Below are 15,635 nucleotides of genomic sequence, written 5' to 3' on the forward strand. Positions count from 1 at the left end.
TATTTTAAATAAAATATTAGCAAAAAGATTGCAGCAACTCATCACGAGAATAATACACTATGACCAGGTAGGATTTATTCCAGGAATGCAAGGCTGGTTCAATATTAGGAAAACTATTAGCGTAGTTGACCATATCAACAACCAAAGTAGCAGAAACCATATGATCATCTCAATAGACACAGAAAAAGCCTTTGACAAAATTCAACACCCATTCCTATTAAAAACACAAGAAAGCATAGGAATAAATGGAACCTTCCTTAAAATTATAAATAACATCTACCTAAAACCATCGACAAGCATTATTTGTAATGAGGATAAGATAGATGCATTCCCAGTAAGATCAGGGGTGAAACAAGGATGTCCATTATCACCCCTACTATTCAATTTGGTACTAGAAAAGTTAGCTGTAGCAATTACAGAAGAAAAAGAAATTGAAGGCATTAGAATAGGAAAAGAAGAAGCTAAATTATCACTTTTTGCAGATGATATGATGATTTACTTAGAGAATCCTAGAGAATCAAGTAAAAAAACTACTTGCAATAATAAACAACTTTAGCAAAGTTGCAGGATATAAAATAAACCCACATAAATCCTCAGCATTCCTATACATTACTAACAAAGCCCAACAGCAAGAGATAGAAAGAGAGATTCAATTCAAAGCTACTGTAGACACTATAAAATATTTGGGAGTCTATATGCCAAGACAAACCAAGGGCCTATATGAACATAATTATGAAACACTTTTCACGCGAATAAAGTCAGATCTAAATAAATGGAAAAATATCAGTTGCTCATGGTTAGGCTGAGCTAATATAATAAACATGACAATTTTACCCAAATTAATCTATCTATTCAGTGCCATACCAATTGAACTACCAAAAAATTATTTTATTGAGCTGCACAAAATAATAACAAAATTCATCTGGAAGAACAAGAGGTCTAGAATATCTAGGGTATTAATGAAAAGAAATGCTACAGAAGGAGGCCTAGCCATATCAGATATTAAAATGTACTAGAGCAGCAGTCATCAAAACTACCTGACTGGCTAAGAAACAGAGTTGTGGATCAGTGGAATATGGTAGGAACACAAGATGGAGAAGTCAACAACTATAGCAATCTACTCTTTGATAAACCCAAAGGGGCCAGCTTCTGGGCTAATAATTCACTATTTCACAAAAACTGTTGGGAAAATTGGAAAATGGTAGGGCAGAAACTGGGCATAGACCAATATCTTACTCATTATACCAAAATAAAGTCAAAATGGGTTCATGATTTAGGAGTAAAGGCTGATATTATAAGTAATTTGGGAGAGCAAGGAATAGTTTACTTATCAAATTTATGGGAAAGAAAAGAATTCATGACCCAACAAGAGATAGAGAGCACTGAAAAATGCAAAATGGATAATTTTGATTATGTTAAATTGAAATGTTACTGGTATAAAAATGAACAGGGTGAATTCCCCTCCAATGAAGAGGAAATTAAAATAATAATTAGTAATTATTTTGCCAAATTGTATGCCCATAAATTTGATAACCTCAGGGAAATGGATGAATATTTGCAAAAATATAAACTGCCCAGGTTAACAAAAGAGGAAGCGAAATACCTAAATAACCTCACCTCAGAAAAAGAATTTTGAGCAAGGCATCAATGAACTCCCTAGGAAAATATCTCCAGGGCCAGATAGTTTTACATGTGAATTCTATCAAACATTTAAAGAACAATTAATTCCCACCCTTCATAGATAATTTGGGAAAGTAGGTGAAGAAATAGTCCTACAAAATTCTTTTTATGACACAAATATGGTACTAATACATAAAGCAGGAAGAGTTAAAACAAAGAAAATTATAGACCAATTTCACTAATGAATATTCATGTACAAATTTTAAATAAAATATTAACATAAGATTCCAGCAACTTATCATGAGAAATATGACCATTTGGGATTTATTCCAGGAATGCAAGGCTGGTTCATTATTAGAAAAACTCTCAGGATAATTGATCCTATCAACAACAAACAAGCAAAAACCATATGATTATCTCAAAAGATGCAGAAAAAGCTTTTGACAAAATACAACATCCGTTCCAATTAAAAACATTAGAAAACATAGGAATAAATGGAGCCTTAATTAAAATTATAAATAGCATCTACCTAAAACCGCCAAGAAGCATTATTTGTAATGGGGATAAACCAGATGCATTTCCAATAAGATCAAAGATGAAAAAGGTTGCCCATTATCACCCCTGTTATTCAATTTGGTCCTAGAAATGTTAGCTTTACCAATAAGAGAAGAAAAAGAAATTTAAGGAATTAGAATAGGCAAAGAAAAAAATGAAGTTATCACTCTTTGAAGCTGAAATGATGATTTACTTAGAGAATCCTAGAGAATCAAGTAAAAAACTACTTGAAATAATAAATAACTTTAGCAAAGTTGACGGATATAAAGTAAACCCACATAAATCCTCAGCATTCCTATATATTACTAACAAAGCCCAACAGCAAGAGATAGAAAGAAAAATTACATTTAAAGTTACTGTCAACACTATAAAATATTTGGGAGTCTACCTGCCAAGATAAACAAGGCCCATATGAACACAGTTATTAAACGCTTTTCATGCAAATAAAGTCAGATCTAAATAAATGGAAAAACATCAGTTGCTCATGGTTAGGCCGAGTTAATATAAGAAAAATGACAACTTTACCTAAAACTTATTCAGTGCCATGCTAATCAAAGTAACAAAAATTATTTTCCAGAGTTGGATAAAATAACAACAAAATTCATCTGGAAGAACAAAGGGTCCAGAATATCAAGAGAATTATTGAAAGAAATCCTAGGAATGGTGGCTTAGCCATACCAGATATTAAACTGTACTATAAAGCAGCAGTCATCAACACTACCTGTTACTGGCTAAGAAACAGAGTGGTGGACCAGTGGAATAGGTTAGGTACACAAGATGCCATAGTCAACAACTATAGCAATCTGCTCTTTGAAAAACCCAAAGAATCCAGCTTTTGCACTAAGAATTCATTATTTCACAAAAAACAGCTGGTAAAATTGGAAAATGTTAGGGCAGAAACTGGGCATAGACCAATATCTTATACCATATACCAACATAAATTCAAAATGGGTTCATGATTTAGGAATAAATGCTCATACCATAAGCAGTTTGGGAGAGCAAGGGATAGTTTACCTGTAAGATTTATGGGAAATGGAACAATTCATGACCCAACAAGAGATAGAGAGCTTTACAAAATGCAAAATGGATAATGTTTATTATGTTAGATTGAAAAGTTTTTGTATAAACAAAGCCAATGCCACCAAGATTAAGAGGGAAGCAGAAAATTGGGAGAAAATCTTTACAACCCATGTCCCTGATAAAGTCATCATCTGTAAATTATAAAGGGAACTGAGCCAAATTTATAGGAATACAAGTCATTCCCCAATGGAGAAATAGTCAAAGGATATGAAAAGGCTGTTTTCAGAGGAAGAAATTAATGGTGTCTATAGTCATATGAAAAAAATATTCTAAATCACTATCGGTTAGAGAAATGCAAATCAAAAGATTTCTTAGCTACCACATCTCTCTTGTCAGTTTGGCTAACCTGACAAAAGAGAACAATGATAAGTGCTGGAGAGGACTGGGAAAATTGGAACATCATTGTATTTTTGGTGGAGTTGTGAACTGATCTAGTCATTCTGGAGAGCAATTTCGGACTATGACCAAAGGGCTATGAAAATGTGCATTCCCTTTCATCCAGCAATACCACTTCTAGGGCTATATCCCAAAGATATCATCATAAAAGTGGGAAAGGAACTTGTATGTGCAAAAATATTTATACCAGCTCCTTTTGTGTTGGCAAAGAATTGGAAATCAAGGGTATACCCATCAACTGGGGAATGGCTAAACAAATTGTGGTACATGAGTGTAATGAATACTATTGTGCTATATCAAATGAGGAGCAGATGGATTTCACTATAACCTGGAATGTCTTTCACAAACAGAGTGAGGGGAGCAGAACCGGGAGATACACAGATACAAACACAGTACCTGTAAGCACTAACTTTGATAGACTTGACTCCTGTCATCAATGTAAGGTTTAAAGACAGATCCAAAAAACTCATGATGGAAAAAGCTATGTACATCCAGAGAAAGAATTGTGGAGTCTGAATGCAGATTGAGGCAAACTTTTGCTCACTTTTTTTCATTCAGTTTTGGTTTTGTTTCTCCTTTCTCCTGATTCATTCCATTTGTCATAATTCTTCATTATAACTGGACTATTATATAAATAACTTAAATGTGAAGGTATATGTAGAACCTAAAGTGTATTACATGCTGTCTTGTGGTGTTTGGGTGAGGAATGGGAGGGAGAGAAAATTTGGAGCCCAAAAACATGTGGAACTGAGTATTGTACACTGAAAATAAAATAAATTTAATGAAAACAAAAACAACTCTGAGGAACCACATCACACATGTCAGATTGGCTAATATGACAAAACAGGAAAATTATAAATGTTGGAGAAAATTGAGGGGAATTTGGAACACCAATGCATTGTTGGTGGAGTTGTGAACTGATCCTACCATTTTGGAGAGCATTTTGGAACTATGCCCAAAAAGCTATAAAAATGTGTGTATCAAAGAGATCATACAAATGGGAAAAGTACCCACATGTAGAAAAAATATTTATAGCAGGTGTTTTTGTGGTGGCCAAGAACTGAAGATTGAGGGGATGCCCACCAATTGGGGCATGGCTGAATGTATTATATATAGCCAAATGTATTATGAAGGCAGAATTTATGATTTCAAAGAGAATCATATATGTGTCTGAAAGGTTTGGAACCGCAAGATATAAGGAATTCTCTAGGTAGGAGGCAGAAGAATTAAAGCATGTATTTAAGCTCCAAAGCAGCAGACCCACAAACCAGCGTCCCCATTTTGATATTTTGATCAAAAGCTTCCAGGCCCAATAAGTCTGCCTCACAAGAGTAACCAGGAGGCCACAGAGAAGCATTATGGTATAAAGCAAAATCATATACATGCTTTCCCTCTATTGTGAAAAGATTACCCACTGGCCTCAAGTCCTTGCTCAGCACTCCTTGGTCCACACGTGGGTCAGCTCTGCTATCGGCAGCTCCGGTTTTAGCTTCGGCTGTAGCTGTCTCTGGCTCCAACGGAAAAATATGAGTGTAACATAATGGTATTGTGCTACAAGAAATGATGAGCAGGCAGATTTCAGAAAAACCTCGAAGGACATATATGAACTGATGCTGAGTGAGGGGAGCCAAACCACAAGAATATTGTACACAGTTACAGCTACATTGTGTGATGACTAACTTGATAGACTTGACTCTTCTCAACAATGCAAGGTTCTAAGACAACTCCAAAAGGCTCATGATCAAAAATGCTATTTACATCCAGAGAAGGAATTACAGATTCTGAAAGCAGTTATGAAAGCATACTATTTGCTCGCTCTTTGTTTTGTTTTGTTTCCTCTTTCTTGTGGTTCATTTCATTGTTTATAATTCTTTTTTGCAACATGACTAATTTGAAAATATGCTTAATGTGAATGTATGTGTAGAGACTGTATCAGATTGGATGCTATTTTGGGGAAGGGGGAGTGGAGGGAAGGGAAGAAAATTTGAACTCAAAAGCTTGTGGAACTGAATGTTGTAAACTAAAAATAAATGAACAAAGTTTAAAAATAGTTTGACAAGCCCTCACACCAAAACTGCTGGTTCTCTTTGGACACCCCATAAACCCCATATGTGTGCATGTGTGTATGTGTGTATGTATATATAGAGGTGTGTATATGTATGTGTATATATAGACACACATATACATATACATATATCCATGCATATATACACATACACGTATGTATGTGTGGGCATGTATGTGTGTATACATACATACATACATATATGTATATATCTGCCTGTGCATACAAAGTGTATGCATATCCATATGCACATATTGTGTATACAAATAACATATATGTATACACATATTCTATTTATTTATACATCTATAATATGTGTGTGTGTATATATATGCATATAAATATACACATATGATGAGGTAGATAGGAGTATTTGAGGCAGATTGAGTTCACAGGATGCACGATGTGAGATATAAGATAAAATGCAGGATCTGATCAGCCATAAGAGTGATCAAGAATTGATGCTCCCATCATGGACTTATCTGTGTGCTTTAACAAATCATCCCCCCCCCCGCCTCCAGCTCTCCCCTTCCCCCATTTCCTCTTCCCCTCGATTATCTGTATGACAAAGATACCTCCAGACCATCTGATATTCTAGGCATTCTAGAGCTATGCTTTCTCCTCCTTCCCTTCTCCTGCTCCCCTTTTCCCTGTCCCATCAAATTGTATACTGATCAGACACCTAACCTGGCTAATTGCTCTGTCTCACATGTGGAGTGGGGACTGCTGCTGCTCTGTCTCCCTGACATGGAGCAGGGTCCTCAGGGGTGTCACCCCTTCATCTTGGAGATGGTGTATGATAATTCTTTTCAGGACAGACCCTGCCACCTATGTGTCTATTCCTCATCATTCTGGTGCACCCCAACATTTCACCCTTGTGAACCCCAGCACATACATACATATATACATGCATGGGCATAAACATATGTGTTTTGCAAGAACACCAATTTGGAATCTGGATAGAACTGTCCCCTTTCTAATACCTCTTTTAATTCTTTCACTACTTCTTCCCAATGGTTTTTTAAATAGTACCTCATTGTAGAAATTCCTCAATATGTTTAAACTTCCATTATTCTACTCTTGAATACTTTTGAATACATATCCAGGGAGGCAACTTGGGGCAGGGGGAATGGCACTGGACTTAATTAATCAGGACCAGGCTTCAAGTCCTGACTTTGCCCCTTGCTATATATGTAACCTTTGGAAAGTCTTGCACTGCTCAGAAGCTCAAGTTACCTCATCTTTAAATGAGGGAATTATACTGAATGACCTCTAAGATACCTTCTAGCTCTTCATCTGGGATCTCATGAAATGGATCACTATCTCATATCTTAATTTCTATGATAACTTTGGGGAAGGGAATCGAATAAGGAGTAAATTGTGAAGTTTTTTTTTTTAAAGTCTTACACTTGCCACTTATAAACTATGTCTGCAGCAGTACAGTTAAACCCCCAAAGCACATTTTGTACCAAAAACGTATTTTATCCAAGAAGTGCACTGTTTCTTTATCTTTATAGCACTGACTTGGTTATCAGGTTGGCCAGGCATGAAAATTAAACCACTAAAAATGTAAATGGGGACTTGGAGATAAAGATAAGGAAATGACAGGTTTATTCAACAATTGTTTTCTTTATGTCTTTGAACAAAAGGAAGAAGATTAAAAGCTCTCAGACACAGAAGTATATTCCCTGCTGAAGAACAGGATAAATTAGGAAACCAAAATGAAAGAAACCCTGAAAACATCATCTATAACAATGTGTCTAAAGCAGTTGGAGCAAAGGACATATATTTATTAGCAAGAACAGTAGTAAACATAGAAATAGACAAAGTTTTCTAAAAAAAATTGTGATCACGTTGGTTAGGACTAGAAAGTGACAAGCATTATATTATTCTAGATAGGGCTATAATGAATGTTGTAACTATCAAGGGGAGAACGAGTTTCTAATATGAATATGAATATGTTTATTTTCCAGGTTTATAAAGTAAGCTATTTGCTATTTGCAACCAAAAAAATAAAATATTTAGTCTGGGTTTAACTACATTTTTCATTGAAACTTTATACACATATGTAGCCAAAATGTGATGTTTCTAAATAGATGTGGGATATGCTTATTTAACTAAACTAATTAAATGACAAGGTATTTGTTCAGTCAATAATTCAGATGAGTTTTTGTTGCATCAAACACTCATTTTTTTTTCCAAATATACTAATGTTTGACATTATATATCACCTGGAAGATGACTGAATATTTCATTTTTGATTTTTCAACAAATATTAAATGCTTAGAATATGCAAATAGCTGGTTATTGTCACAGATGTTAAGAAATATAAGGGTCTCTGCCTTGTAAAAACTCAGAATCGATTTGAAATACACATACAACATATACATATATGTATGTTATTTATATATGCATGTGTATATAAATACAACAATACATATATACATATACACATATGTGTGTATAACTTTCCTATGTATGTAGGATTCCAGATTTAGAATTAGAGGAAAACTTTGAGGTCATATATTCTAACCTCCTTATTTTACAGACCAGAAACAGACTGAGTGAAAAATAAGTGACTTAAATAAAGTCCACAATATTAATTGACAAAATTAGATTTTGAAAATAAGAGGATGAAAAAGTAAAGAATTGATTCAGAAAAAGGAGAAAAGTACGGACCTTAATAACCGAGGAAAATATCTTCTCTGAATTCTCTAATTTAGCAATACTGTTCTCAGAACATACTGACAATTAAAGGCCTTTTCTAGAAGGAGCAGTTTAGAACTTAAAAAGCATTTGCTTAAAAGGAAATAATTTGTAAACTGGTAAAGGACATAAGATATCTAAATTGTTATTGACGAACATGTTTTGGTACATGTGAAGAGGATGCTTTAATAGAAATGGCTAAAATATGCATGTGAAGAAACATAGCCTTCATATGTGATTTGGGGAAGTGTGGGATAGAAAATAAATGATGAAATATGAATATAAAGACTTAGGTCATCTTGTAAAAGATGGTCTATTCTAAATTCCCATGTTTGTTGTTCAATTGCTTTGTTCTTTGTTGTTTTGTAGTTCTTGGAATAAGCTATTATTTCCTTTTCCAATTCTTTTGTCCATAGCTCTAATTCCTTTTACATTCACTCATATTCATTCTCAAAGGACTGTGTCCTGGACCCTCTTCCCTTCTCCCTCTACATTACTTTCCTGCGTGATACCATCAGCTCCCATGGATTGAATTATTGTCTGTATGCTGATTGTTCTAATTTATCTAACCTTCATCAATGTCTCTGCTTTCCTACAATGTTCAATTTCAAACTGCCTTGCAAACATTACAAACTGGATGTTCAAAACAGAATTAATTATCTTTCAACCTAAACCCTACTTACCTCATACCTTCCCTATTACAATAGAGGGCAATACCATCCTCCCAGTCCCTCAGGCTCACAACCTAGGTTTTACCATTACCCATGACTCCCCACTATGTCTCACCCCATGTATTCAATCTGTTGTTGCCAAAGTCTGTCAGTTTCACTTTTTGGCATCACTTAAATATGCCACCTTCTCTCTTCACATGTAACAGAAGCCAATGATACCACAACATTACAATAAATATTAAAACAAAACTGAATAATGTGATGGTGACATGATATGTGGGAGAGATGACATTGAGGGTCACCTACATAGAACAAGATAAACATAATTATGCTTTGTATTTTTTGTATTTATGACTTTATTCATATTCATATTGTTTATACATATTTTTCCTTTCACCTTTGAATGTCTTCTTACCTTGGATTCTTTTTTTTTATTTTTTTTTAATTAAGATTTTTTATTTTTAGTTTACAACACTCAATTTCACATGATTTTGAGTTCCAGATTTTCTTCTCCCCCTTCTCCCCTCCCTCCCCAAGACGGCATGAACCCTATATATGTTCTACATATAACTTCTCATTGAACTTATTTACACGATAGTCAAGTTGTAAAGAATAATTATGACCAATTGAATGATTCATGAGAAAGAAGAAACAAAACCAAGAAATAAAACAAAAACAAAAACGAAAGAGAAAAAACAACAAAAGAATTTTTTCTTTTTCTTTTTTCTTTTTTCCTTTTCTTTTTCTCTTTTTTCTTTTTTCTTTCTTTTTCTTTTTTCTTTTTTCATTTTATTTTTTCTTTTTTATTTTGTTTTTTGGTTTTTTTCTTTTTTGTTTTTCTTTTATCTTTCTTTCTTTTACTTTTTTTGTTTTTTGTTTCTTCTTTTTGTTTCTTTTTTCTTTTTATTTTCCTTTTTTTCTTTTGTTTTTTTTCCTCTTTTCTCTCTTTTTTTTGGATTGTTATTTTATTAAATTTACTCATTTGGCAAGGCCTAGTTCAAGTATCACTTCTTACATACACCTCTCATTCACAATACCAGGTGAAAGAGATTGTACTGTTCTCTGAATTCTTATGGGTTTTTTCTTCATAATTCTTTCAGCAATTATAATTTTTTGCCTAATATTATGTCTCAATACAGTGATAATAATTTGATTTGCAAGTAAACTATAAAAGCATTGCAAGCAAGGTTCATATTGCTATTTCCTGAGGAGAATTAAGGAGACATGTGTGTTGGCAACCAAAAATGGGCTCCTTAGCACTTAGTCAACAAGTGCCCTTGACTAGTTTGGCTTTTTCCCCTGAACTGAATGCTGTTTGTATGTTGAAGTTGAGTAAGCTTGTCGGCCCCTTCACCTTGCTTCCCTTGCTTAAGCTGATTGAAAGAACCTGTGCTTTCCCCGGTGTACCTTACACCCCCCCCGCAGAAGCCGGATGGTTAAAAACAGCTTCCGTTGGAACCAGAGGCTGCTATAGCTACAGCCACAGCTGAAGCTGAAGCAGGAGCTGCCGGTAGCAGAGCTGACCTACGGGAGGAAGCTGAACAAGTTCTTGAGGCCAGCAGGTAATCTTTTTACCATAGAGGGGAAGCATGTATATGATTTTGCTGTACACCATCAGGCTTCTCTGTAGCCTCCTGGTTACTCTTGTGAGGTGTACTTATTGGGCCTGGAAGCTTTTGATCAAAATATCAAAATGGGGATGCTGGTTCATGGGTTGGTTACTGTGGAGCCTAAATATATGCTTTGATTCTTCTGCCTCCCACTTTGAGAGTTTCTTATATCCAGCGGTTCCGAACCTTTCAGACATATATATGATCCTCTTTGAAATTATAAACTCTGCCCTCCTAATACAACATGGGAACTGCTTCTAAGTATCAAAAAGGTAGTCACATGGAAGAGGGATTAATGTTTTAATTTGCCCCAAAAGGGTAGAATTAGGAGCAAGGGATGGAAGTTGCAGAGAGGCAGATTTAGAATCAAAACAGAGAAACACTTCTTAATAATTTGAGGCAGATTGGGCTATTGTGTGAGATAGTACCATAGCTGCTAATTCCTTGTATCACAAAAATTACCTTCCACTTATGTATATGTTTGTACACTTTTAATACTGTGTTAGCTCCTTGATAGCAGGGATTATGTCATTTTTGACTTTGTATCACTAGGATTTACAAGAGTATCTGGCACTTAATAAATGCTTGTTTATCAATTTTTTGGTTGCCAGTGTATTCCCCTGAAACAAAAATCTTTAAGCAAAGGCAAGATTATTACCTGGTCAGGTTGTTTTTGAGAGGATTCCTTTAAAAGTACATATTGATAAAATTGTTTCTGAACTTCTTTTTAATGCTGAGATTATTTGATCTTGGGTCTCTGATTCTTCTAGCATTGCACCTTTCCCATTATGAATATACAAGAAATCCTTGATTTGTGTGGAGCTTAAGATGGTCACATTTTAAAAGACAAAAAGAACAGACATTTTAGGGAAAAGGTGCCAGAATAACTTTGCAATATCTAGAAATGGCCTAAACACATTTTTTATGATGTGTTCTAATGCCTTTAAAAAGGATTGAGTGAAGACGCTTTCATTTTAATTTGCAAATATGTTTTTCTATTTCAGACAGTATTTTCAGATTTTCAGTTGGACAATCCTAAAAAGAGAATTTGTTGAAAACAATTAAAAAGTCATTAATTTTACAATAGTGGGTAATACAGTACTGATTTTATAGCATTAGAAATGGAATTTATAACCTCTGGGAAGAATATTCACTCTATTATTATTATTTTTATTCTTACTTTTTGTGTATTTGCCTGAGTAATGGTTCCCTATACAGATCCCTTATTAAAGAAAATGTTGTCAACAAAAGGAAAGGGGGAAAGCAGAGTATCTACATGTAGCTGTTTCTTTTTCTCTCCTTTTTTTCTTTTTTCACCTGCTTCCCCACACCCAATGAAAGAAGAAAATGTAAGAGAGATAAAGAAAGAAAGGGAGGATAAAGGAAATAAAGAAATACAAAACTATTTGCAAAGACATTAAAATGATTTCATTAAGCTGGCTTGAGTTAAGAACATAAAAAATAATCTGAAACAGGTAACTGGGTCATTTGGGACTCCTCCATGTAGAGGAGACAAAAGAAACCACTATATGTGCTCTGCCTTTTTGTTTTGTTTTGTTTCTATTTTTGGTTTGTGCTTAAGGCCCTAGCTATTTTCTGGGACCTTGATTATTTGTCTAATTTTGCATTTTTTTCTTTGTAAAAACATTGATAAAATTGTTCAAGCAAAGCAAAATTGGAGGAGTTCTCAATCTTTATAGCTTTAAATTGCTATGGGTAAAACAATTTACAAACCTGGAAAACTTTTTAAACATGCCATTATTCTTGGTATCATCATTATTATTGTTACTAAGATAGTGATCAATAAAACTCTATAGGTCATTATTTCTGGAGATCTACACTAGGTTGGTGCCAGATGTTCTCTGATAACCTCTGAATATATTTATTAGTTTCTAGAATTTATTTTTTGAAATTTCTGTTGGTTAGTCAATGGGCTTGTTGTGGTCTAGGGTTGCTGAGAACCCCACTATGCAAGAGTACAGGGTGTGGGTCTGTCTCAAAAGAATTCGACCACTCAAGACGTATTTCATTTCAGGTAGTGAGTTTATTATGACACCGGTTAGGGTGGCGAGATTTCTAGTGAGTCTGTCTCATTTGTGACACCGAAAAAGTGGGACAGATTTTACAAATCTGAGCAATTGATGAGGGTAAGATTTATATTTTATAGAGAAAGATTGTGGAAAGATCTGGATGGAATTAAGGAGTGGCAGGTAGCCTGGGGTAGGACCAGTTGCAGACAATGAAAGGAGTTATGTGGGAGAGACCCCATCCAAGGACGGTTCAAAGGATTAATTGATTGTGATGGCAAATGCCAGAAATCTGGGATTGGGGGCTTTGGGGTCCAGATCCCAAAGACATGATCTTTTCCTTTTAGGTGTTCATCTTTAGTGCTGCATCAGGTAATAACCTCCCCAGAAGTAATGTGTAGTAGAAAGAAACTTGGATTTTGACTTAGAAGACCAAAGATGGAGTCCTGCCTCTCTATCACTAGAAAAGTTCCAGCCTTTCTGGATCTCAGTTTCTTAATTTATACAATGATGATATTGGCTTACAGGATGTTTAAGGTCTCTACCAGGTTTAAATGCAATGATCTTAAGATAATTAGAAGATTTCTTTGAAGATATGATTAATTTTTTGTCAGTATGTAGTAATTTTTCCAGTACTTATATGATCCAAATAGAAGGCACTTGATAAGTGTTTAACTGTGAGATGATCAACTATGTTAGACTTAGCTCTAATACAATGATAAAAGACAATTACAAAAGACTTGTGATGGAAAATGCTATATCTACATCTGGAGAAAGAACTATGGAGTCTGATGGAAGATCGAAATGTATTATTTTCACTTTTATTTGTTTTTTTGTTCTTTTCTTTCTCCAGGTTTTTCCCTTTTGTTCTTATGCTTCTTTCATAACTTGACTAATGAGGAAATTTGTTTATCATGATTTGACATGTATAACCTATCTCAGATTGTTTTGTCTTGGGGAGGAAGGAGGGAAGAGAGGAAGGAAGAAAAATTTGGAACTCAAAGCCTTACAAAAATGAATGTTGAAAACTTTCTTTACATGTACTTAGAAAAAAATACTATTGGGGGCATCTAAGTGGCGCAGTCAGTAGAGTACCAGCCCTGGAGTCAGGAGGACCTGAGTTCAAATCCAGCCTCAGACACTTGACACATGTACTAGCTGTGTGACCTTGGGCAAGTCACTTAACCCCAATTGCCCTGCCAAAAAGCAAAATAAAAAAAAATACTATTAAGTACAAAGCAAAAGTATTTATTGACTGATTTACTGATTAAAGAAAGCCAATCTGTGGAAGGAGATCAGTTTCATGCAGTCCATTTTATAAAACTGTGCTAACATAAACAAGAGAGAGATATTGGCTCTCATAAGAGCTCTGCTCTAGAGTGAGCTGGAGGGAAACTTTAAGGTAATCTTCAATTCCCTCATTTTAAAATGAGGAAACTGAGGAATAGAGAATTCACGTGACTTATAGTTACTTAGATGGTAAGTGGTAAAGTTTGAATATGAACCATATCTTCGAATCCATATTTAGAATTTTTCTCACTGGACCATGTTACCAATACATCTTTAGTTGTGCACATAGCAACTAGTAAATACTTTTAATTTGTTTCATTGGGTACAATTCCAATCAAATGAATATAATACAAGCCCTAACTCTATGTACAATGATCTTATAGGATTAAATGACAAAATGTATGTTAAAATGTTTTACAAATGATAAATATAATGTAAAATAAAGTATCCTCAGTATAATATACTGGAAAAGAGCACTAATTTTGGAGTTAAAGGAATTGGGTTTGAATTTGGACTGGCATTTACCACCTGTTTGACTTTGGACAAGTCACTGAACATCTCTGGGTTTTGGTTTCCTTGTGGTTAAAAAAAAGGATTGAAATAGCTATTAGCTATTGTCCCTTTCAACTCTAAATCAATGATCCTATTATGAATGCATGTTTTTTTTTTATGTGAGTTTAAAAAAAGACTAATTGACCTTGCTTTGAAATCTACTTTTCTTCCTTTGTCAATTAACAGTTATTATCCATACCCTACGCTAGGGTCTGGAGGTACAAAGACATAAATGAAATAGTCTCTGCCCTCAAAAGTCACATTCTATAAGAGAAAAAACATGTATATATGTATCAAAGATAGTTATTGTAATTTGGGCCATGGGGAGGCGCTGGAAGTAAATGGATCAGATGGTGCCATCATCTTTTTCAAAAACAGCCACATCACTTTTTTGCCCATCCGGGCATCGTGGTGGAAGCTCAGCTGTCATCTCATCATCATGTACTCTCATAAAACATTTAGAATCAAGAGGCTCCTGGCCAAGAAACAGAAGGAAAATTGTCCCATCCCTCAGTGAATCTGAATGAAAACTGTTAATAAGATCAAGTACACCTCAAAAAAGAGACACTGCAGAAGGACCAAGCTTGGATTATAAAAAATTACCAGTGCAATGAAAGACATTCTACACCAAAAACACCACTCCTCTTACCATGCATCCTTCCATTCATCAATTCATCCATCTCATTGCCCCCAATAAAATGTAAATACCACTACTGCCCTCCCATTTCAGAAGCTGTCTTCGAAGATGCAGACATAAAAACTGTTAACTTTATCTTGCCCTTAAATGTTTTCATAAATTGCAAAAAAAAAAAAAAAAAACAGCCACACCAGGGGCAAAGCCAAGATGGTGGAGTAAAAGTGGGAACTTCCTTGAGCTCTCCCCCAAATCCCTCCAAACACCTGTAAAAATGACTCTAAACAAGTTCTAGTGCTACAGAACCCACAAAAGGACAGTGAAACAAGTCTCCAGCCCAACATGGCCTGCGTGACCACTGGGAAGGGTCTATTGCACTGTTCTAGGAGCATAGTGCAGTCCAGTGTGGGCTGTGCCAGGACACACCAG

General features: G+C 34.9%; 1 pseudogene; it reads left to right on the forward strand.

Annotated features, from left to right (window-relative positions):
- Positions 1-15,011: 15,011 nt before the first annotated feature.
- Positions 15,012-15,167, forward strand: LOC118852641 (annotated as a pseudogene).
- Positions 15,168-15,635: the final 468 nt, after the last annotated feature.

The sequence above is a fragment of the Trichosurus vulpecula genome, chromosome 6, assembly GCF_011100635.1.
Source record: "Trichosurus vulpecula isolate mTriVul1 chromosome 6, mTriVul1.pri, whole genome shotgun sequence".
NCBI classification, from domain to species: Eukaryota; Metazoa; Chordata; class Mammalia; order Diprotodontia; family Phalangeridae; genus Trichosurus; species Trichosurus vulpecula.